Source organism: Triticum urartu, chromosome 2 (assembly GCF_003073215.2).
Source record: "Triticum urartu cultivar G1812 chromosome 2, Tu2.1, whole genome shotgun sequence".
In the NCBI taxonomy this organism is placed as follows: domain Eukaryota; kingdom Viridiplantae; phylum Streptophyta; class Magnoliopsida; order Poales; family Poaceae; genus Triticum; species Triticum urartu.
Window position 1 is genome coordinate 738138032 of NC_053023.1, and position 22227 is coordinate 738160258.

The 22227-nt window shown below is 46.8% G+C and overlaps 1 pseudogene; it reads right to left on the bottom strand.

The window, feature by feature from the left end:
- Positions 1-11728: 11728 nt before the first annotated feature.
- LOC125541910 lies at positions 11729-11867 on the bottom strand (annotated as a pseudogene).
- Between the last annotated feature and the right edge of the window lie 10360 nt (positions 11868-22227).

The following is a 22227-nucleotide window of genomic DNA, read 5'->3' on the forward strand; positions in this document are numbered from 1 at the left end:
ATCAAACCGGACGGGGCACAGCACACTGTAGAGTGCGAAAAGCTGCACGGATCCGGACCTAGATCACGCATTCAATTCGCCAACTACTCCCGTCCTAAGAACATCTTCGGTCGTGCCCCCAACAGCCCCAGACTTCTTTTTTGGCATTGGCGCCCAAAAACGACGCAGTTGCGCCCTAAAAGCCTAGTTTTTGTCGGTTAGAGCCAAAACCGACGTCGGTGGATCCAGACCGAATCCGGCACGCTGAGGCACCCAGAAACACCGGGACGATCGTTTTGGCGCGAAAGAACAGCGGGCCTGCCGAGTCAGCGACCTGCGCCTCGTCGTCCTCACGTTGCCTCGGTTTTCCGCGAGGAATTAATGCCAAGGCTGCCGCCGGTCAGCCTTCCATTGATTTCTCACGAGCGGCGACGCACCCCCTCCCCGCCACGCGTACACACGACGCCACCCCTCGGCCTCTATATAAAGCAACACCTTCCTCACCGGTGGACACACCCGCCTGCAGCCCCACTCTCCCCGTGCACAGCCACCGCCGACGAGCCCTCTTTCCTCTCCCTCCCTGTTCACAGCCGCCGTAGACGACGGGCGAAAGGTTCCCCGGCGATGGGGCGGCGGCGAATGGCTTCGGCCGTCGCTCTCTGCACGAGTGGGAAGCCCAGCTCCTGCACGAAGCCAACTACCCGGCGCCTCCCGACATGCGCGCGCCGGGGCGGTGGAGGCTCAGCGCCGGGGGCGTCCCCGTTCCCCCACTGTCCAACGTCACGCGCCCGGACTACTTCCGCGCCGAGATCCGGAGGAGCAGCGGACCCTCCCGGAGTACGCCGCCGGCAACCACGAGGCGTGGGCGGCGTACTTCGAACGCTGGCAGGTGGAGCGGATAGCCTCCACCAACAACACGCCGATGGTGCGGGGGACCAAAAACAGCGACGGCCGCCGCGTGTGGTGGGGCGCCCCGGCCGCACGCTCCACGCCGTCCTTGAGCACCTTGAGGGCGGCAACGAGCCTCCACTGACGTACCCGGCAGCCCCGGTCCCCCGACGGAGTTGCGGCCAATTGATGCCGAGGAGGACCGGCTCGTCTTCCTCCTCCTCCCACTCTTTTGGGTCGCCGGCGCTCTTCAGCGTCAAGGCCGAGCCCGCGGAAATGCCGCTCGGCCGACGCACCCGCAGCACCGGCATCCTCATCAACGAGAACGGGCGTGCCTCCTCCTCGGCTCCTCCCCAGGCGACGATTTTCCGAGCCCCTGGAGCCAACGGCTGGAGATGCTCTAAGAGCAACTCTAGTAGACCCCGCAAAAATACGACCCGCAAAACGCGTTTGCGGGTTCACGAAAATCGCTTTTGCGGGTCAAAAACATATGCGTCCGAGCAGAACCTGTATCTAAACCTGCATAATTTGAAAAACTTCTTTCGCAAGGGAAATTGCGCAAACACAGTTCATCACACATACTACATTGTGCATCGCATACTACATAGTTCATCAAACTACAAGCATAGTTATACTACATACCACGTTAAACTAGTACTAGGGGGTAACGGCGGCGAGGTCGCGACAACCGGACGATGCTGTGGAGGAGCCGGACGCTCACTCGTCCTCGCCGGAGCTGCAGAGATCGATGAACTTCTCCGCCTGCTCCGCGCGGATGCGGCGCCACTCCTCGGCCTTCTCCTTGGCGGTGAGGTTGGCGGCGACCGCCTGCCGCCACTCGAGGGCTTCGAGCTCCTCGGCGTGGCGTCGGCGCTCCTCCTCCTCGTGCACGCTCCGCTCGGCGATGGCGGCGGCGACGGCATCGAACTCCACGACGAAGTCCTCGGGCCCGACGACTCCGCGGCGGCCGAGCGGAGCGGGGTCCTCGGGCTCCTCCTTCACCGGCACGAAGGGGAACGGCGCCGGCGGCGCCGGCTCCTCCTCCTCGTCCGACCACTCTCTCTTCACGGAGAGGAAGCCCGCGGCGGCGGCGGAGGAGGATCCAGCGTACGAAGACCGCGCGGAGGAGAACGACGCGCGCCGGCGGTCGTACTCCACCGTCTGGCGGCGGTCGAAGCTCGCCTGCGGCGAAAGCCCGCGGTTCGTCGACCTCCGCGCGCCGCGCTTCCTCGCGCCGTCGGACCGGACGCGCCGCTCGCGCTCCGGATCCCTCTCACGGCCGGATCGGCTGCCGGAGCCGCGTCCGGAGCTCCACATTCGCCCCGACATGGCGGCTGGAGGCGGGGCGGAGGGTCGCCGGCGGCGAGAAATTGAGAGGGGAGAAAGGAGAATTGGGTGGCTCGCGGCGGCGGGGGATAGGGTTTGGACCCGCAAAAGGGTCGCGGAACCGCACTTATAGTGCTCGGGGCATGCGGTTTGCAGGTGCGGTAAAAGTTTTTGCGGGCTGGGCGAGTATGCGGGCTCTGTTCTGGCTGCAAAATTGGCCCAAATCCGTATACTCGTCAAAATTTTTGCTGACCGAGTGTTATGCGAGGTCTGCTAGAGATGCTCTAACCATGTGTAGGAGTATGTCCCGAATATAAAAGTGGAAAAAGTTGAGAAAAAGAGGACTCATGCACTCCATCACGTGGTGGACTACTTTCGTTTGCTTGTCGTATGCTCATGTACTTCGTTTCTTTTTATTCCGCGTATAAAATTAGATTAAAGTCAAACTACAAAAATTTGATCAAATTTATATAAAAAAATATGAACATCTATAATACTAAAACTATATAGTATGAAAATACATTTCATGTTGCATCTGATAATATTAATTTCATATTATGAATCATGATAACTTTTTAATATAAAGTTAGTCAAATTTTACAAAGGTTGACTTTGATCAAACCTTATATGTAAACTAAAAAAAATGAAGAAAGTACTTTCCTACCACTTGCTCCCACTGTTATGCGTTCGTGTATTGGAAGTGCTGTGCACACGATCTGTGCATCCACGATCCACACACGACACGATTTGGGCCACAGAGATTTACAAAACGAGGCAACCAAGGATGTGATGCGTTGTGGTGTGCAGATCGTGCATGAATTTATCGTTGTGTAGCAGTGCTGTGTACGTATTGTGGCCGTGGCGGTGAGAGAATATATGCTTACTATCAAGTCAGTATATCAATTGATATATGGCGGGTGAATCAACCTGCGGTTGAGTTGGTTAGGTGGACAGTGATATCCCTAACCCACCAGGGTTTAAATTCTGGTGCTCGCATTATTTCTGGATTTATTTCAGGATTTCCGGCGATGTGCTTTCAGTGGGAGAAGACGTTCCCATCGACGACGAGGCGCCTACGGTGACTTCGTAAATCCCAAGATGATATGCCGGTTCAGTCTCTCGGAGGTACTCATAGGGATAGGGTGTACGTGTGTGCGTTCATAGGGGTGAGTGTATGCGCGTGTATATGAGCGCTTGTGTCTGTACTGATGCTAAAAAAAATTAATATATGGCCGAGAAATACGAAGGAGAACCTGCTCACGCCACCTTCCTAAATCTCACCATTCAAGGTTCATCAAAAGCCGTCAGTAACTAGTATCTTTCTGAATTTTTTTCTTGTATAATTACAAAGCCAACTCGTATATCATTGGTATATCGCATTTAAGTGGGTCGTGCTCACATCAGCATTAAATAATGAATCCTGGCTTCCTCCACTTGTCTAGAATCTCCTACCAACCTACCACGATCAAGAGCTAATTAACTGCATCGTAGCCAACCGACATGCATATATTCCTACAGTTAGCGCCTAATCACCCTCTCTTGATTAATAGCAGATTAACTACTGAATAGCCAGATTAACAACATAGCATCGTATGCAAATGCTAATTAGTTGCCTCGTTTTTCTCCAATTAAGGATCAGACGGCTAATTAATCCAAAATACGTTCACTTAATTTTTAAACCGATATTTTCTAAGCCAAATACTTGCACTAATTAATCGCTTCATTTTTGCTCCACTTAAGGATCATATGACTAATACATCTAAAATACTTCCACGTCATCTTTTGAACCAAAACATTTTTGAGCCGAAATACATGCACAACTCCTTTTTGCTCTAATTAAGGATATGACGACTAATACATCTGAAGTACTCCCTCCGGTCCTTTTTAGTTTGCATATAAGTTTTGTCCGAAGTCAAAGTATCTCTATTTTGACCGAACTTATAGAAAAAAATATCAACATTCACAATAGCAAAACATTATTGTCAGATTCATTATGAAATGTAGTTTCTTAGTATATATATTTGGTCTTGTAGATGTTGATATTTTTTAATATAAATTTGGTCAAACTTTGTAGAGTTTGACTTGACACAAATCTAATACGCGGAGTAAAAAGGACCGGACGGAGTACCTTCACTTTGTTTTTTGAACAGAGACATTTTGAGCCAAAATACTTGCACTAGTTAATTGCCTCATTTTTAATCTAATCAAGAATTAGGTGACTGGCTCTGCTGCATTGTCGCCCCGGTACCCAATGGCGCCCGGCCCTTATCAAATAGGAGCGGGCTCCATCCTCGCCGCATATGTGCACCCGCCTCAAGTACTACCTCGGCAATGGTGTGTGGTCCAACGCCTCCTCCTCGTCGCTTAGGGGCTCGAAACGCCTCACTACCGTGGCGCAGCGCCACGCGCGGCACACAACGTCCTTCGCTTAGACACAGGCGCGGACCCAGGACAAAAATGACCCGGGGTTCTATCTCTATCACATATATGTCGATATCAAGTAATTATATAGATAAAAGTAACACACTTATAACAATATAATATACCAAGAATACAATATAACGTTGAATATGCTTACCAGAGATCCAAAATAAAGAGTTTCACTTGAAATATTAGTTGATAGTAGGAAATTAAACATTGAAGAAGAACCAAAGTGTCCAGATTATGAATAAAGTATAACCGATGACCACAAGAAAATGCAACACTAGATCTTGATTGCCGACAATTCAAAAGAAACAAAACCAATTAGTAGCATATTAATAACAATTGTGCAATAAAAAGTCCGATAAACCAAGGGATAGACAATATGTTTTCTTGTCTCCATTTTTTGAGAGAGCTCACAAATATTACTTAAACTAGAGGAGCGATCATCTGCTCGGACACAACAATGTCAAGATGAAGGTTTTGTCTAAGGTCCCTGAGTTCTCCATCATCAAAATCTTTTGGATAAATTTAGCAAGACTCATCAAATGCACTATGTTGAAATCACAAAATAATTCATTTGGGCTCAAAGTCGCCGAGCGAACAAGCAGTTCAGAATTTTTCTCCATGAAGCTATTATCAAGTTCTTGGAGCAACTAATCAATAGCATCATTAAAACAATCCACTTAAGAATAAGTACGAGGTTGAGAAGGCCCATTGGCCAAATATTTCCTTCTTACCAAATCTTGCTGATTTGGATGGTACTCATCAATGCTTCTCCTTTTACCTCGATCAAATTTAGTTTCTTTTTCCCAATTGATCTCTTCTTCAGCTTGAAATGAACTCCTTGTATTATTGGCAGAACTCCATATCTGGAGGCATCATTTTGTCCATGTGGTGATGGTGGGGCCGGGACATCAATCTGTTCATGCGGTGAGGCATTACTTTGTCCTTCTGATGGTGGCGGGACAGAGACATCATTCTGATTATGTTCGTGTGACGGACCAACATTTTCATCTTGCACTGAGGTTCTCCTCTTTTTTAGAAACTTTCCATAAACCGAGCTTCACCTGAAATTTGTAATTTATTCAGATAATTATAAAATTTGCAAGGAAGAAAAGAACCATGAATCATGTGTACACAGAATACTTGAATGTAACATAAAAATTACTTGATATTGTGTTGGCGTCCTAGAGTGTTGCAATATTGGTCTCCACTCGGTGCACAATTATTTAAAGTAGTCCAATTATCCAATACAATCAAAATCTCTAGTCTTATTCAGTAGCCCTAATTCCCTAGGGTTAGAGAAAAAAAATCAATAATTAGAACCGGATATGCAATCGAGGCTGAGGCACACCGCATTGGGTTTGGGGACTGATGTGGCCTACCTGTTCCTTCTTTTCTTCACTGATTCGATGACTTGCCGTGCTATGGTAATAGGCGGCGAGTACGGCATACGGGGGGATACGAACGAAAGCGAAAGGTCAAGGGCTCAAGGCACAAAGCGCAGCGTGGAGCAGACGAACAGAAAAGCACGCATCGATCAATTGATCGATCAATCTACTGCACGCATCGATCTACAAGTTGGACTGGGCCTTCGTCACGCGCCTGGCTGCACTTGCATTTGTGCTGGGTGGAGCCTGGTTGTACGAGTGTCCCCCTAGAAAAATTAGGGGTGACCCAGTGTACGTGGGCTCTATAGTTATAAGGTAAGACATTCTTTTACCCGGTGTCCTGTGCTACCTGCTGGCACAATGTGGGCTCGCCCCTGCGACATAGGTGCCGCTGGCATGGGTCATCGTTGGCCCAGAGTTTGCGGAGGGCATGGCCCTTGGATATGCCCAAGACCACCAAGGAGACCCATGCCCATTGCTAACGCCAGATCAGTCGGGACCACTTCCTGACTGGAGTCGCCAAGTCGGAGCGTGAGCTCCGTGTCAAGGTGGACACCCGACGTCTCAAGACGGAGAAGAAGGCATGAAGCTTGTGGCGTGAGCACGACGTCGCAGCCTGGGACAGATGTTGTGGTGGTTGGGAAAGCTTCCGCAACCACCGACGACGGCTGCGATGGCGATCGCAGTGGCCCCGGAGGCTATTCCTACAAGGTCACGGCCCCCCTACTTATAGTATAGTATAGTTTAGTTTTGGTTCATTTTAAGTAGTTTGGATGTAAAACATATCAAACTAATTAAACTTTATCAATTTTATATGTTATATATCAAGCTAATTTAAATTTAATATAAATTGCGGGTTTGAATTGGCAGAATTTTAGAGGACAACACTGAATGCCCTCTGACCGGCCTGTCATATCCAGCCTTTGAGAAACGCCGGTGAAGATGCCCTTAGTTGTTCGATCGATCAACCCCTCATCTTGTATCCGGGAGACTTGGTTCTTCCCGACTGATCATCTTCGATGGTAAAAACCTACTTGAAAGATGAAATGGCATGAGATGAGATCGATGTATTTCACCCCGTTTGGGAGTGTCGCTGTCAGCTTTATACGCGCCAGCACGCTGCTGTTTTTTTCTCTTGCCAGGCACGGAAAAGCATAGATAGGATGCAGCGTGTGTCCGTACGTGTCTTTATGCACGTTTGCTTGATCCCAGCATGCACCAACTTTCCATGCATGCATGATAAGATACTCCTACTTTCTCCATCGAGCTTTTTTTTAACCGGACTTTACTCTTTTCCATTGCAAATGAATGGAAATACAACCGGATCCAGAGAATATTGTCACGAGGAGGGAAAGAAATAGAGCGAGTTAGAGCACTGGGAGGAAACCCACTGCTATTCGCTCGTAGTTAAAACGAATGTTATGAGGCGAAAATCTGGCAGCACATAAAGTTCAAAAGCACCTAAACGACCCGTAGACCGACCAAAAGACACAGTATATCCTACGAAGATGTATCCCCAGGGAGTACTTTCCCCCCTGCATCAGAAGCATGAAGAAGCGCATCCATCATGTTCCTTGCAGCACTTTCTTGATCGAGCTAGACAGTGGTCGACCACCTCACGTCTCGTGTGCCGTCCTCATTCGTCTCCGTCACTTCCTAGAGCATCTTTCTATGAGGAAGCGTAGAACCCTTTGTCTCGGGCCGCAGTATATATATATGGCCAATGCCTTGATGTACACGTTTTAGAGTTTGATCATAGATCGTGATCCTCTCAAGAGGTTACAGGAGATAAGGGAGAGAAGAAGAGATAGACAGGGATAAGTTAAACCACTTTCCTATCCCTATACAACTTATATTCTAACACTCCCCCTCAATCTAAACCCTATTTGCCAAGGTTGAGATTGTACTTGAAATCATCTAACCTCCTCATCGTAAGAGGCTTTGTGAATCCATCAGCAATTTGATCACTTGTTGGAATGAACCTTATATCAAGTAGTTTGCGCGTCACTCTTTCTCTGACAAAGTGAAAGTCAACTTCAATATGTTTTGTCCGTGCATGAAAAACAGGATTGGCTGAAAGATAGGTTGCACCAATGTTATCACACCATAATCTTGCAGCCTGTGGAACTTTAATTCCAAGTTCATGTAACAATGTCTGAATCCACATTACTTCAGCTGTTGCATTAGCCAAAGCTTTATACTCAGCCTCAGTGCTTGATCTTGAGACTGTTGCCTGTTTTCTTGCACTCCATGACACAAGGTTTGTTCCCAGAAATACAGCAAAACCACCTGTTGACCTTCTATCATCAGCACACCCTGCCCAATCTGCATCCGAGTAAGCTGACACAAGCATAGATGAAGACTTGACAATCTGAAGACCAAGTCCCTCTGTAAACTTGAGATACCTCAAAATTCTTTTGACTGCTGTCCAATGAGAAGTAGTAGGAGCATGAAAGTATTGACATACTTTGTTAACAGAATATGAAATATCAGGACGTGTAAGAGTCAAGTACTGTAATGCACCTACAATGCTTCTATAATTTGTTGTATCATCTGACCCAAGTGCTTCTCCACTTTCAACATTAAGCTTTTCTGAAGTAGAGATAGGTGTACTGACTGGCTTACACTTTTCCATACCTACCCTTCTGAGAATATCAGTGGTATATTTTTGCTGTGTAAGAAGTATGCCATCCTTTACCTTCTTGACCTCAATTCCAAGAAAGTAATGTAGATCTCCTAAGTCTTTAAGAGCAATTTCCAGCTTTAAATCCTTAAGCAGACAGGTTGTGGCATCTGGGCTTGAACTTGCAACAATTATATCATCAACATAGACAAGAACAAATATAGTAATATTGTTCTTATGGTAAAAGAATAACGAGGTATCTGCCTTTGACGGTGTAAACCCAAGTTTTTGTAACTGTGTACTTAGCCTTGAGTACCAGGCTCTTGGGGCCTGTTTTAAGCCATACAATGCTTTGTCCAACTTACAGACATAATGTGGTGTATTTTTGTTTTCATATCCTGGTGGCTGCCGCATGAACACTTCTTCCTCGAGAACACCATGAAGAAACGCGTTCTGAACGTCTAGCTATCGTAGACTCCAACCTCTGGAAATAGCAATAGACAACACAAGTCGAATAGTAGCTGATTTAATAACAGGGCTAAAGGTATCCTCATAATCTATGCCAAACCTTTGTTTAAACCCTTTTGCAACTAGTCTAGCTTTGTATCTGTCTATGCTTCCATCAGCCTTTTTCTTAATTTTATATACCCATTTGCAATCAATCACATTGGCATCTCTCTTTGGTGGAACTAACCGCCAGGTTTTGTTTTGAATGAGTGCATCATATTCAACATCCATAGCCTTCTTCCAATCCTTGTGTGCAAGAGCATCATGCAAATTTGTTGGTTCACCGATACTTGTGAGAAAAGCACGCTTAAGTTTATCATACCTGATTGTACCATCTGAATACTTCTTTTCCTTGACAATACCTGACCGAGACCGTGTATGACGGAGGGGAACCGGTGTTTCTGCAGGTCTGGCCGCAGAAGATCCTGAAAATTCTGGTTCTGCAGCAGAGGTGTCGTCCACAGAAAATCCGGCCGGATCCTCATCAGCAGGCGGCGGCGCGCTCTCCCCCTCGCCAGCAGCATCGGGAGTCGTGGCACGGGGCGAATCGCTCCCATGCAGATTGGTGGGGTGGGCGCCTGAGGAGCTGTCGGCCACCCGGTCGGTTGCCGCGGGCTCCACACCTGGGGAGCGGTCGGCCACCCGGTCGGTTGCCGCGGGAGACGCGAGGCGATCCTCCTGGGATCCCGCGTCCATCAGTCTGCGGCGCGAATCCGCCTCGGATCGCGCGGCCGCCTCGGATCGCGCAGCTGCAGGCGAATCAGCCTGGGATCCCGTGCCAGATCTTGTCTTGGCTGTATCTGGACACATAAAATAACGCCCTGTTGCTGCACAATCAACACCAGATTCAAAATTTTTTATGGAATTTTCCACATGGTCAATTCTAATTAATTCACCCCCATGATCAGAAGAAGACAGAGGATCGGAAAGAAGAGAGATTTCAGCACGCAAAAGAGCTCCGGCATTAGGATGAAGTTTGGCAAATGGAAACAATGTTTCATCAAAGATAACATCATGAGAAATATAGATACGGCCTGATGAGATTTCTAGACATTTGTATCCTTTGTGAAGATTACTATAGCCAAGAAACACACATTGTGTAGATCTGAACTCAAGTTTATGATGATTGTAGGGACGCAAATTTGGGTAGCAAGCACACCCAAAATTTTTGAGAGAACTATAGTCAGGTTTTTGATGAAACAAACGTTCCAAAGGAGTGGTGTTGCCAATGACACGACTAGGCAGACGATTGATGAGATAAGTAGCCGTGATAAAAGCCTCATCCCAATATTTGAGTGGCATTGATGCATGAGCTAAAAGAGACAAACCAACTTCCACAATATGACGATGTTTTCGTTCAGCTGAACCGTTCTGTTGATGTGCATGGGGGCAAGAAACATGATGAATAATGCCAATGCTCCGAAAGAAAGAGTTGAATTTCTCATACTCTCCTCCCCATTCACTTTGGACTGCAAGAATTTTTCGATCAAATTGTCTTTCAACAAGTTTTTGGAACTCTTGAAAAACAGAGAAGACTTCAGACTTGAATTTAAGCAAATATATCCACGTGAATTTGCTATACTGACATAGTATTTCTTTCTACCAAAAGAATCTTTTGCATGACCCCATACATCACTGAAGATAAGCTCTAAAGGAGCATGAGACACACTATTTGACAATGGATAAGGAAGTTGGTGACTCTTTGCACATTGACAAGCTTCACAAACCGACTCACTTTCCGAACTACGTGACAATGAAAGATTGCCTTTATTGACTACTTGCTTGACTATATTTAAAGAAGGATGCCCTAATCTTTGGTGCCACTTGGCTAAGGAGGGCTTGATAGAAGAATGAACTTTATGATGATGCTTTCGATCAAAGACTCTTGATGTGATGGGGTATAATCCTCCAATGCATCTACCGTGATGGATGAGCTCCCTCGTTGCCCGATCCTTTATGAAAAAATAGGTAGGATGAGTTTCAAAGAAAACATTATTGTCGGAGGTTAAGCGAGACATGGAAGCTAGATTTTTATCGGCTTGTGGAACATGAAGGACATCTTTAAGGACAAGATCACGTTTGAGACTAGGGGAATTAATAGAAGATTGACCAATGTGAAGAATGTCCATACCTCCACCGCTTGCGGTGTGAATCTGATCATTGCCGTGATATCTCTCTCGGAGAGCAAGCTTCTCTAGCTCGTTTGTGACATGATCAGTAGCTCCATAATCAGCATACCATACCGTGTTACCATCAGCTCCGCCGTGCTCCCGTATGGCTGCAGCAGCGTGTCGTGCATCGGGCACGAAGTCCTCATCATACCGGTGCCAGCAGTCAATGACTTCATGGCCCGGTTTCTTGCATAGCTGACATCTAGGGCGACGACTGTTGTTGTTGTAGCCACCGCCGCGATCACCGCCGCCACGGTCACCACCACCAGAGCGAGCCTGGCCCTGGTTACCACCGCGCCCGCCGCCGTTGCTGTTCCCGCGTCCACGCCCTTGCTGTCCACGCCCACGGCCACGTCCGCGGGAGGCAGCGTTGACAGACGATTGGCGCAAGTTTCCTCCTTGGAGCATGCTGAGGCGGGCGTCAAAGCTCAGGAGCTGACTATACAGCTCCTGAACCGTAACAGGTTCGACCTGCGCAGCCAGAGCCGAGATCACGGGGTTGTAGTCGATGTCGAGGCCGGCTATGACATGGGAGATGATCTCGGCATCTCCGAGCGGTGCACCGGCGCAGGCAACTTCATCTGTAAGGGTTTTAATTTTCCCAAGATATTCTGCCATGGTTAGATTACCTTTCTGCAGATTGGTGAGCGCCATCCTCGTGTTGATCTTCTGGGCTTGTGTTTGCGCAGCGAACATGGCATGGATGGAGTTCCACACCTCGGCCGGCGTCTGGAGCATGGCAACTTGGGCAAGGACCTCTCGAGACAGAGACCCCATGAGATACCCTTGGAGCTGTTGTTGCTGCGCAAACCAGATCGACCTGGCGACGTTGAAGACCTGCTCTTCCTTCTCATCGTTGGTAACGGTGATGGTGGCAGGGGGCGCCGGACTTGCGGCATCGAGGAAGTGCTCCATCTGTGCCCCCTTGATCTGGGGTAGCACAACAGCCTTCCAGAGGAGGAAGTTCGTCCTCGTGAGCTTCTCTGATGGAGGCGGACCGAGAGAGGGCGAGCTGCTATGGGTAGATGATGATGCGAAGGTGGAAGACGCGGACAGGGTTGACAAAGTGCTCATGGTGGATGCGGGCGTGGTGGATGCAGCGGTGGACGGCGCGGTGCCTGCCATGGTTACCTCTCTCTCGATCTTGGTTCCTCTCTGTTTTCTCGATCAACTAGATCGATTCCTTCTCGAGGGCTAGACGTACGAGAGGAAGGGCTCTGATACCATATGAGGAAGCGTAGAACCCTTTGTCTCGGGCCGCAGTATATATATATGGCCAATGCCTTGATGTACACGTTTTAGAGTTTGATCATAGATCGTGATCCTCTCAAGAGGTTACAGGAGATAAGGGAGAGAAGAAGAGATAGACAGGGATAAGTTAAACCACTTTCCTATCCTATACAACTTATATTCTAACACTTTCAACACTGTTACACGTGTACTGCCTGTTACTCGTGATAAAAATAAATTGCGAAGAATGTTAATCCTGATAAGAGCGTCTATAGCCGAGCGCCCCAAACCCGCTTATACGTTTGGGATGGCTGCCCGGTCATGATTTTTCGACCCAGATGGCCCTCTCAAACGGGCCTCAAACGCCCGAGCTGACCGGCACCCTCATATCCAGTCCAAATATGGGGCGAATATGAGAACGCACGGCACGCCCACCATGTAGGACTGACGAATGGGTCCCACGTGAACTCGCGCGAAAACCCGACGGTCCAACGGATGCCTCCTCCTTCACCGTGGTGTGTACGCCGTTTCAGCTTGCCCCTGAGAGCAAATACGCCTATTTAACCCGGACAACGTCCCGCAACCCTATCCCATCCACCATCTCCTTTCCGCGCCACCAGCCCGAGCCCATCCACCTCCTCCCTCTCCCCTCCGGCGCTTTTCCCACACTCCGATGCTCTGCCCACGCTCCGGCGCTCCGCCATGGTCCTGAGCAAGATCACCTACTACGCAATGCTCATGCCGCAGCGCCGGTATGGGATCCAGCAGGAGATCCGGGCGAGACAAGCCGCGCGCGCCACCCGCATCGCTGTCGGGCCGCCTCTGGACTTGCCGGAGCTGGAGAATGAGGATGAGCAGGAAGAGGAGCTGGCTCCGATGGAGGTGGAGGAGGCGGAGCAGCCGGAGCAGGAGCTGCCGGGCGTCAACATGGAGTAGGCAGAGGCGGAGTTTACCGTCGCCCAATCAGAGGAGATGGCGGAGCAGCAGGCTATCCTGGAGTCCTTGCAGGATGAGGCCTATGTGAAGGCAAACCGGGCGTTCCTCCGACAGGAGCAGACGGCGTCCGATGCGCTCTTCGCCGAACTCGACGCGGAGATAGAGGAGGAGGAGGCCGGAGTGGAGGCCCCGGAGGAGCCGGAGCTGCAGCTACCACCCATGCTACCGGAGCCGGGCACGAAGATCGTCGACATCTCCGACAATCAGTAGCTAGATGATCGATGTAGTATGTCGGTTTATTTTGTTTGCATGTCCTTTTATGAATTTAAGAATCTAATATGAGATGTCCCGATGCAAGTACTAAAATTTAAGGTGTACATAGTCACTGCTCGCGGACACGCCCGGACGCTTCCGCGGACGTTGTTTGAGGGGCCATATTTAACATATTCGACTATAGATGCCCGCCGGGATAACCTAACATCGAACGGTGCCAGCATATGATGTACGTGTGTCATCTGTGTGCCCGGTCTACCCTTTGTTGCCAAGCGAAATGAAAGCGAGATTCAACTAATTAAGTACTTCCGTTTCAAAATAAGAACTTGGATATCACCATCATATCCACTCACACTGCTTGGAAAAATGCATGTCATGTCCACTACTTTGCCCCCTTTCAGTGTGAAGGCGCGCCTCCGGTGCATTTACAAATAGTACTATAAACCTACTTGCAGTTGCAGAACAGTTTTTTATTTATTTTATAAAGAATGTTTTGATTAATTCATATTGTAGGATCGAGTGAATACAGAGTATTATGAGCGACATCTTGTCTCTGTATATTTAAGATGCACACAATCAAAGCTACCAGTTTGACATAATAAAAAAGGCATTTCCCAACATTAATTATATTTATATTAGACCAAAACTATACCTATGTCGATGTAGGTAGTAGGCCGATTCGAAGATTATGTTGTCACCCATGTCAGTAAAGCCTCTCTGACCATTCGCTCTAATCACATGCACACCGCCTGGAATAACGGCAGGTAGATTTTTGGAGATTAGCTTTCTACTCCCTCCTTCCATCTATATAGGGCCTAATGCGTTTTTCAAGGCTAACTTTGACCAAATGTTAGAGCAACAATATATGACATGCAATTTACACAAAGCATGTCCTCAAATTCGTATGTGAAAGGAGATTTCAATGATATAATTTTTACATTATGCATGTCATGTACTATTAATCTTGTCAATAGTCAAAAGCCGTTTTGAAAAACGCATTAGGCCCTATATAGATGGAAGGAGGGAGTAGTCTAGTCAAATCAACTAACAAACATAACGTACAAAAGAATTATTAACGTAACCATAGCTTATCAAAACACTAATACTAATGAGGACCGACCGACCCCATATTAGAGGTTATCCACTTGATCATCACAAACTAAACAGATAAGGATAAGAAGCAATGCATGATTACAAAGCATGCATGAGTGCAAATCATGCATGCCCTTAATTAGTTAGGACAAAATAGGATGGGACACATTACTATAATTAACATAATGAAGGTATAGAGGGGCTTTTTCTTTAACACGGTAAAGACGTAGGCGTTCATGCATATGCACGCTTACCCTTCTGAATGTGCGCATGCATGTCCTATTCTTATGAGAGCTTCGAGAAACTGAGCCGGTACATCATCTTGAGATTGACGAAGTCGTCACAAAAGCCTTCATAGTCAGCATAAACGTCTCCTCCTAAACACATGTGCGCGGAAAACCTGAAATAAAATCAGAAAAATGCGATCACTAATGCCAAGACTAGGAGTTGAACCCGGGTGGGTTGGTTGTGTCACAAGGAACTTAACCATATGAGTTGCACTCACTTCGTCCGGGTTTATAATTACAAAAATCAATTTTGAGGTCGAAAATTAATGCACTTTCACAGTGAAACCGACTTCTCTATACAATTTTCGAAACTTGAGGACTCGAGACAGCATATAATTTGCAGTGTCAAGGAAATACCAAGAACCAAAGTCCCTTCCTAGTAACTACCTTGTTCAGGACAAAACCCGAAAGGCGGAATCCACTGATAGTGTATTAGAGCCTGATACATCGCCCAACAACCGCGGCCGGAATCATGGCATATTCGCCAATTTGTTCAATCAGATCGATGCATACGTGGCTTATCCATTCTTTCTCTAAACCAGTGTGAAGGCGTGCCCTTCACCCACTTGCAATGCAGCGACCGTGTAGTTTGACCAGCATACATACGTATGATTTGGGCAAAAACTACTTTATATTATGAGTTTTCAGGCGAGAGTGGAGAATATTTATGATTCAACAAAAGACTTTAGGAACCTTCCTGGGAGACGCGTACCGCTCTAGATTACCACAACGATTTTTATTTTGAAGATACCACAACGAATATATTGACATGTTATTTTTTTTTCTTTTTTGCGGACAATAATGAGATGTTAGTTGTTAGCTCTATCAACTGGTCAAGTAGAGAGACTTGATATTCTTTTTGTTTTTGGCGGGGAAGAGAGAGTTGAGATCTTAGTTTTTTTTTAGAAAAAAGAGGATGACCCCCGGCCTTTGCCTCTAGGCGATGCATACAACCACTTTATTAATTATTTTCAGAAAACCTTACAAAGCCATACAACAGTAAGACTAAAACTACCGTCTAAGCAACAAACTGTCGCTACACCTATCCAGTTGATGAAGGGGCGCATATAGCCTGAGCCTAATACCAAACAGACATCGCAGCCAAGCCTAACATCTAAGACCTGAGACCCCAACGTAGCCACTTGCCGACTTTGGGGCACACACTGGTCCGGCGTGCTCTCAGAGGCCGCCGTCGCCAACTGCCACCGCTCCATCTTCAGAACTGTATTGATGCATCAACCTTACTCGGTGTAGCTATCGTCGACGCCACGACGGCGCCCAACGACACCTCCTCCCTGCGCGCAAACAACTGAGCACGTCGCGGTCGCCACAGATACACCTCAGCGCCATGCTGCAAAGTACCACCAGCCAACACAACTTGAAGTCCATGGAAAATCTGTCGTGCGTAGCATCTGCCGACCAGACATAACAAATCGTAGCACCTGCCGGTCAGGCATGACTTGACATCTCCACTGAAGCTCCGTGCATGACGAAGCCGCTCCACCTCCTGCCTTCGACTTCCAGCACTGCTCCACAAATGATGCTTCCAAGAGAGAAACGACACCGCAATGCCGCCATCGTCCGATCTGGAACACCAGATCCTAGGGTTTCCCTCAGAGCAGCACGAGTGGGTCGATAGTAGTTACACGACGATGCCTTCATCAAGGTAACGGCGTAGAACGCCGCCATCGCCTGCCGTCGGCTCGGTTTTCACCAGCAACCATGTCTCCTGAAAGTGCAACTATCCCTAGGTGGTTTTGGTAATTCATAACAACATATAGCTCATTGAGCTAATGCTATTTCAAGATGATTATTTCAGGAAAGCTCAATGATTGGCATGGCATGAATGTGAAAGTGGAACCCTCAAAATGCTAAAGACAAAGGATTGGCTCAAGCTCAAAAGCTCAAGACTCTTCATTTTATATTTTAGTGATCCAAGATCACATTGAGTCCATAGGAAAAGCCAATACTATCAAGGAGGGATGATGTGTTGCTTAATGAGCCTCTTGCTTCATGTGCTTAGTGATATGCTCCAAAACCCTCAACTACTTTCCCATATCCACATATGACCTAAACCCTAAGCCAAACTCGGTCCTACCGATTCTTCCTATCCGGCGCCACCGAGTTTTCACTTGTCATTAGCCACTGCCAAACCCTAGCAATTCGGTTCTACCGATAAGGATCTCGGTCTCACTGAGATGGGGTTGCAAACTCTCTGTTTCCCTTTCGTAACTTTTCGGTCCCACCGAAAGAGCGAATCGGTCCCACCGAGATTGCAATGTAAACTCAGTGTTTCCCCTTTGTAACTTTTCGGTCTCACCGAGTTCCACTCGGTCTCACCGAAAGAGCAAATCGGTCCCATAGAGTTTGCCTGACCAACTCTCTGGTTAGCTAATTACCAAATTCGGTCTCACCGAGTTTGTGTAATCGGTCTCACCGAGATTACGTTATGCCCAAACCCCAACCATATCGGTCCTACCGAGTTGCATGTCAGTCCCACCGAAAATCTCTAACGGTCACTAGGTTTACATTTTCGGTCCGACCGAGTTTATTGATTCGGTCCCACCAAGATTGGAAAACTGTGTAACGGTTGGATTTTGTGTGGAGGCTATATATACCCCTCCACCTTCTTCTCATTCGAGGAGAGAGCAATCAGAACACACACACCATTCCAACTCATATGTTATGAGAGAGAACCACCTACTCATGTGTTGAGACCAAGACATTCCATTCCTACCATATGAATCTTGATCTCTAGCCTTCCCAAGTTGCTTTCCACTCAAATCTTCTTTTCACCAAATCCAAATCCTATGAGAGAGAGTTGAGTGTTGGGGAGACTATCATTTGAAGCACAAGAGCAAGGAGTTCATTACCTACACACCATTTGTTACTTCTTGGAGAGTGGTGTCTCCTAGATTGGCTAGGTGTCACTTGGGAGCCTCCGACAAGATTGTGGAGTTGAACCAAGGAGTTTGTAAGGGCAAGGAGATCGCCTACTTCGTGAAGATCTACCGCTAGTGAGGCAAGTCCTGTGTGGGCGATGGCCATGGTGGGATAGACAAGGTTGCTTCTTCGTGGACCCTTTGTGGGTGGTTGCTTCTTCGTGGACCCTTCGTGGGTGGAGCCCTGTGTGGACTCGCGCAACTGTTACCCTTGGGTGGAGCCCTGTGTGGACTCGCGCAACCGTTACCCTTCGTGGGTTGAAGTCTCCATCAACGTGGATGTAGGATAGCACCACCTATCCGAACCATGGGAAAAACATCCGTGTCTCCAATTGCGTTTGAATTCTCCAAACCCTTCCCTTTACATTCTTGCAAGTTGCATGCTTTACTTTCCGTTGCCTATATACTCTTTGCATGCTTGCTTGAATTATGTGGTGATTGCTTGACTTGTCCTAAATTAGCTAAAATCTGCCAAGAACTAAAATTGGGAAAAGGTTAAGTTTTTATTTGGTCAAGTAGTCTAATCACCCCCCCTCTAGACATACTTTCGATCCTACAAGTGGTATCAGAGCTTTGGTCTCCATTTGCTTTGATCTCCATAGCTTTTGGTGGTCATAGCCTTGGTTTCACAACCTAGGAGAGTATGGAGTCTAGCGAGGGAAATTATCACAGTAGAGGTCCTTACTTTGATGGTACTAATTTTGCTAGTTGGAAGCATAAAATGAAAATGCATATTCTTGGACATAACCCCGCCGTTTGGGCTATTGTGTGTGTTGGTTTGCAAGGTGACTTCTTTGATGGGAGAGAACCGAACCGTGAAGCTACCATGGATGAGTTGAAGATGTTGCAATACAATGCTCAAGCTTGTGATATTCTCTTCAACGGATTGTGCCCCAAAGAATTCAACAAAATCAGCTGCCTTGAGAATGCGAAGGAAATTTGGGACACTTTGATTGATATGCACGAAGGTACCGACTCCGTCAAGGAATCCAAGTTGGATGTGCTTTAAAGCCAACTTGACAAGTTCAAGATGAAGGATGGTGAAGGTGTCGCTGAAATGTACTCTAGGCTTGCTCTCATCACAAATGAGATTGCCGGCTTAGGAAGTGAAGAGATGACCGATAAATTCATCATCAAGAAGATTCTAAGAGCCTTGGATGAAAAATATGATACCGTGTGCACATTGATCCAAATGATGCCCAATTACAAAGATCTCAAGCCAACGGAGGTGATTGGAAGAATTGTTGCTCATGAGATGTCACTTAAGGATAAAGATGAACTTCACAACAAATCAAGTGGTGCCTATAAAGCCTCATGTGAAGCCCCTACATTATCAAGTGAGAAACAAGACTTCAATGAAGAATTGAGCTTAATGGTGAAGAACTTCAACAAGTTCTACAAGAGTAGAAGCAAAGATAGAAGCTCCAAGTCAAGGTCCTACAATGACAAAAGATCTTCTAGTCGAGAGCGAAACTGCTACAATTGTGGAAGACCCGGACACTATTTCAATGAGTGTACGGCTCCCTACAAGAGAAGAGAAGATTCTCCAAAAAGAAGAAGAAAAGGATCACCACCAAGAGAGAGAAGGAGTAGAGATGATCGTTATGAACGAAGATACTCACGGAGAAGCAAGGATTCGGAAAGGAAGGAAAAATCATCAAGAAGCTACACCAGACGAAGACATCAAGCTCATGTTGGTGAATGGGTATCCGGCTCCGACTCCGACAGCCACTCCGAGAGAAGTTATTACTCCGGCTCTGAAGATACTCAAGATGAAGGTGTTGCCGGTCTAGCACTTGTGTCAACCAACTCCTACGACATATTTGACTCACCAAATGAAGGAATTGGAAGATGCTTCATGGCCAAAGGTCCTAAGGTAACACACCCCGAGTATGTTGATTTCAATAGTGATGAAGATGACTTGTTAGGTGATGATTTGCTTGGTGACAACTCTAGTGATGAATACTATGATGAAATGTCAATTAAACATGCTAATCAAGATAAAATGAATGACAATGATAAGGAGAAGATTGAGGCCCTAACTAAAGAACTAAACACTCTTAAGTTAGCTCATGAAACCATCTTCGAAGATCATCGAGAACTTTTAAGAGCTCATGAGAAATTACGCTTTGAAAAGCTCAATCTTTAGCAAGAGCATGAGTTCTTAAAAGCAATCAATGATGATCTCCGCAAGAAAAGTTCTTCTTACATTGCCAAGCGTTTACTCTTATCCACTTACATGCCTCAAGTCAAGTCTAGTAACAAGAAAGATTCTTCCTCTAGCAATAACAATGATCATGCTAAATCCAATATTGTTGCTTCTAGTAGTTCTCTTGATTCCACTAATGATTCTCTTAGCCAAGTTACACTTGAGCAAGAAAATAGCTTATTGAAGGGAATTATAGAGAAAGGAGTGTACAAAAGCCTTGCCGGGAGTAAGCAATTCAAGGAAATCGTGCGCAAGCAAGGAATGCACCGGAAGAATCAAGGTGTTGGTTTTGAACGAAAGTTCAATGCCAATGGAGTTGAGTGGGAAGAAGATCAATACCCCAAGACAAAGTTTGTCCCCCAACAAGAGAAGTATACTTCTTTCAAGGGGACACAAGCTCAAGATGATCTTCCACCACAAGACTACAAGCAAGAAGGCAAGGACAAGCTTCAAGAGGAAATTGATGCATTTGAAGAAGCTCCAAAGACCTTAGTCAAGTGGATTCCCAAGACTACTTCAAGTTCCACTTCATCAAGTATGACTACAACTCCAAGGATTCCCATCAAGATGGTGTGGATCCAAAAGAAGAAGAACTAGAGAGTTCTTGAGGGTGACTCCGCCAACATACTTCACTCTTATCATTTTGGCAAGAACAAGTGCAATCAACTTCCACATCTTGCACTAGTTCAAGGAGTCACAAACCCTCTTGTTGGTAAGACAAGGGACAAGGTAACCTAAAAGTTTTCATGGACATCATCTTTTGTGCGCATCACTCTATGTCTATGGATATCCCTGTTTGTTCCTTGTGGGACTAACCCATGTAGGTATTGAAAGTGCAATTCACTCAAATGGATAGCTCCAAGAGATCTACATCAACATTGAGCATCCACATCTTCAATATCTACATGAAGTCATCATCGACAAAACCCAAGGCTAGTTCATCCCTCTTAGGGGGGATATCACATCTAGGGGGAGCTTTACTCTAAGACTTGAGCTAAAGCAACTCTAAAGATGTGAACAAAACAATGCTTTATGTAAAAGTGGTAACCCCACTTGAGCTTAAACGATGAGTATGACCTATGATCAAGTGTTCTCATTTGACTCCTAAGTCAATATACTCATATATAGATGACCTAGTCATCGCAAATTGCTTGATAGATGCTAGAATTGGTTCTGCATGCCTTGCCACATATTTCATTTGCCATCTTATTGTGTGAGCATGCTGGTTGCATATTTTACTCATTCGAGGACATCCACTTGTTGTTTTGATTGTTTGGTTTTATCGTCTTTTGCCAAGTGGATGGACAAGAATGCCTAAGAACCCCCTCTAGCTATCTATGCTTTTCTTGTCTCAAACTCTATTCATGCTGCATCACAAAATTTGATCAAGTCAGATTCGAACCATTCTGTGTGAGGAGCGCTCGGAGTCCCCAATTCGTCATAGACTTAAACTTCCAAAACCTCTTTATGATTCTCGGTCTGACCGATACTCCACCTTCGGTCCTACCGAGATCATTAAGTTGATCTAGGTTTTCGATCTCGGTGCAACTGATTTGAACCTTTCGGTCACACCGAGTTTCAGTAACTGCTTGCAGTTATGAATCTCGGTGCCACCGAGTTGTTCCACTCGGTCACACTGACAGGGTCGGGCTATATATAGTCACGGGCAAAATTTTGGAAATTTCTCCGAACCCCTTCGCCCGCGCGATAGCCTGCTCTGCCCTCGTGGTCTCCGGATCATCTTCTCGCCGCCAACAGCCTCCAGTCGCTGGTCTCCGTCGCCGTCAACGGGAATTCTGCCCCGCCGTTGCCGCCGTAGCAAGTCTCCGCCGAACTAGGGTATGGACTTGATCACAGTGCTATTCCCCGTCCAATCCCTAGCACATTGTGTTCTTAATGATTATTGCCACGATTGAAACACTCCTATCCAGTCAAAACACCCGTAGATT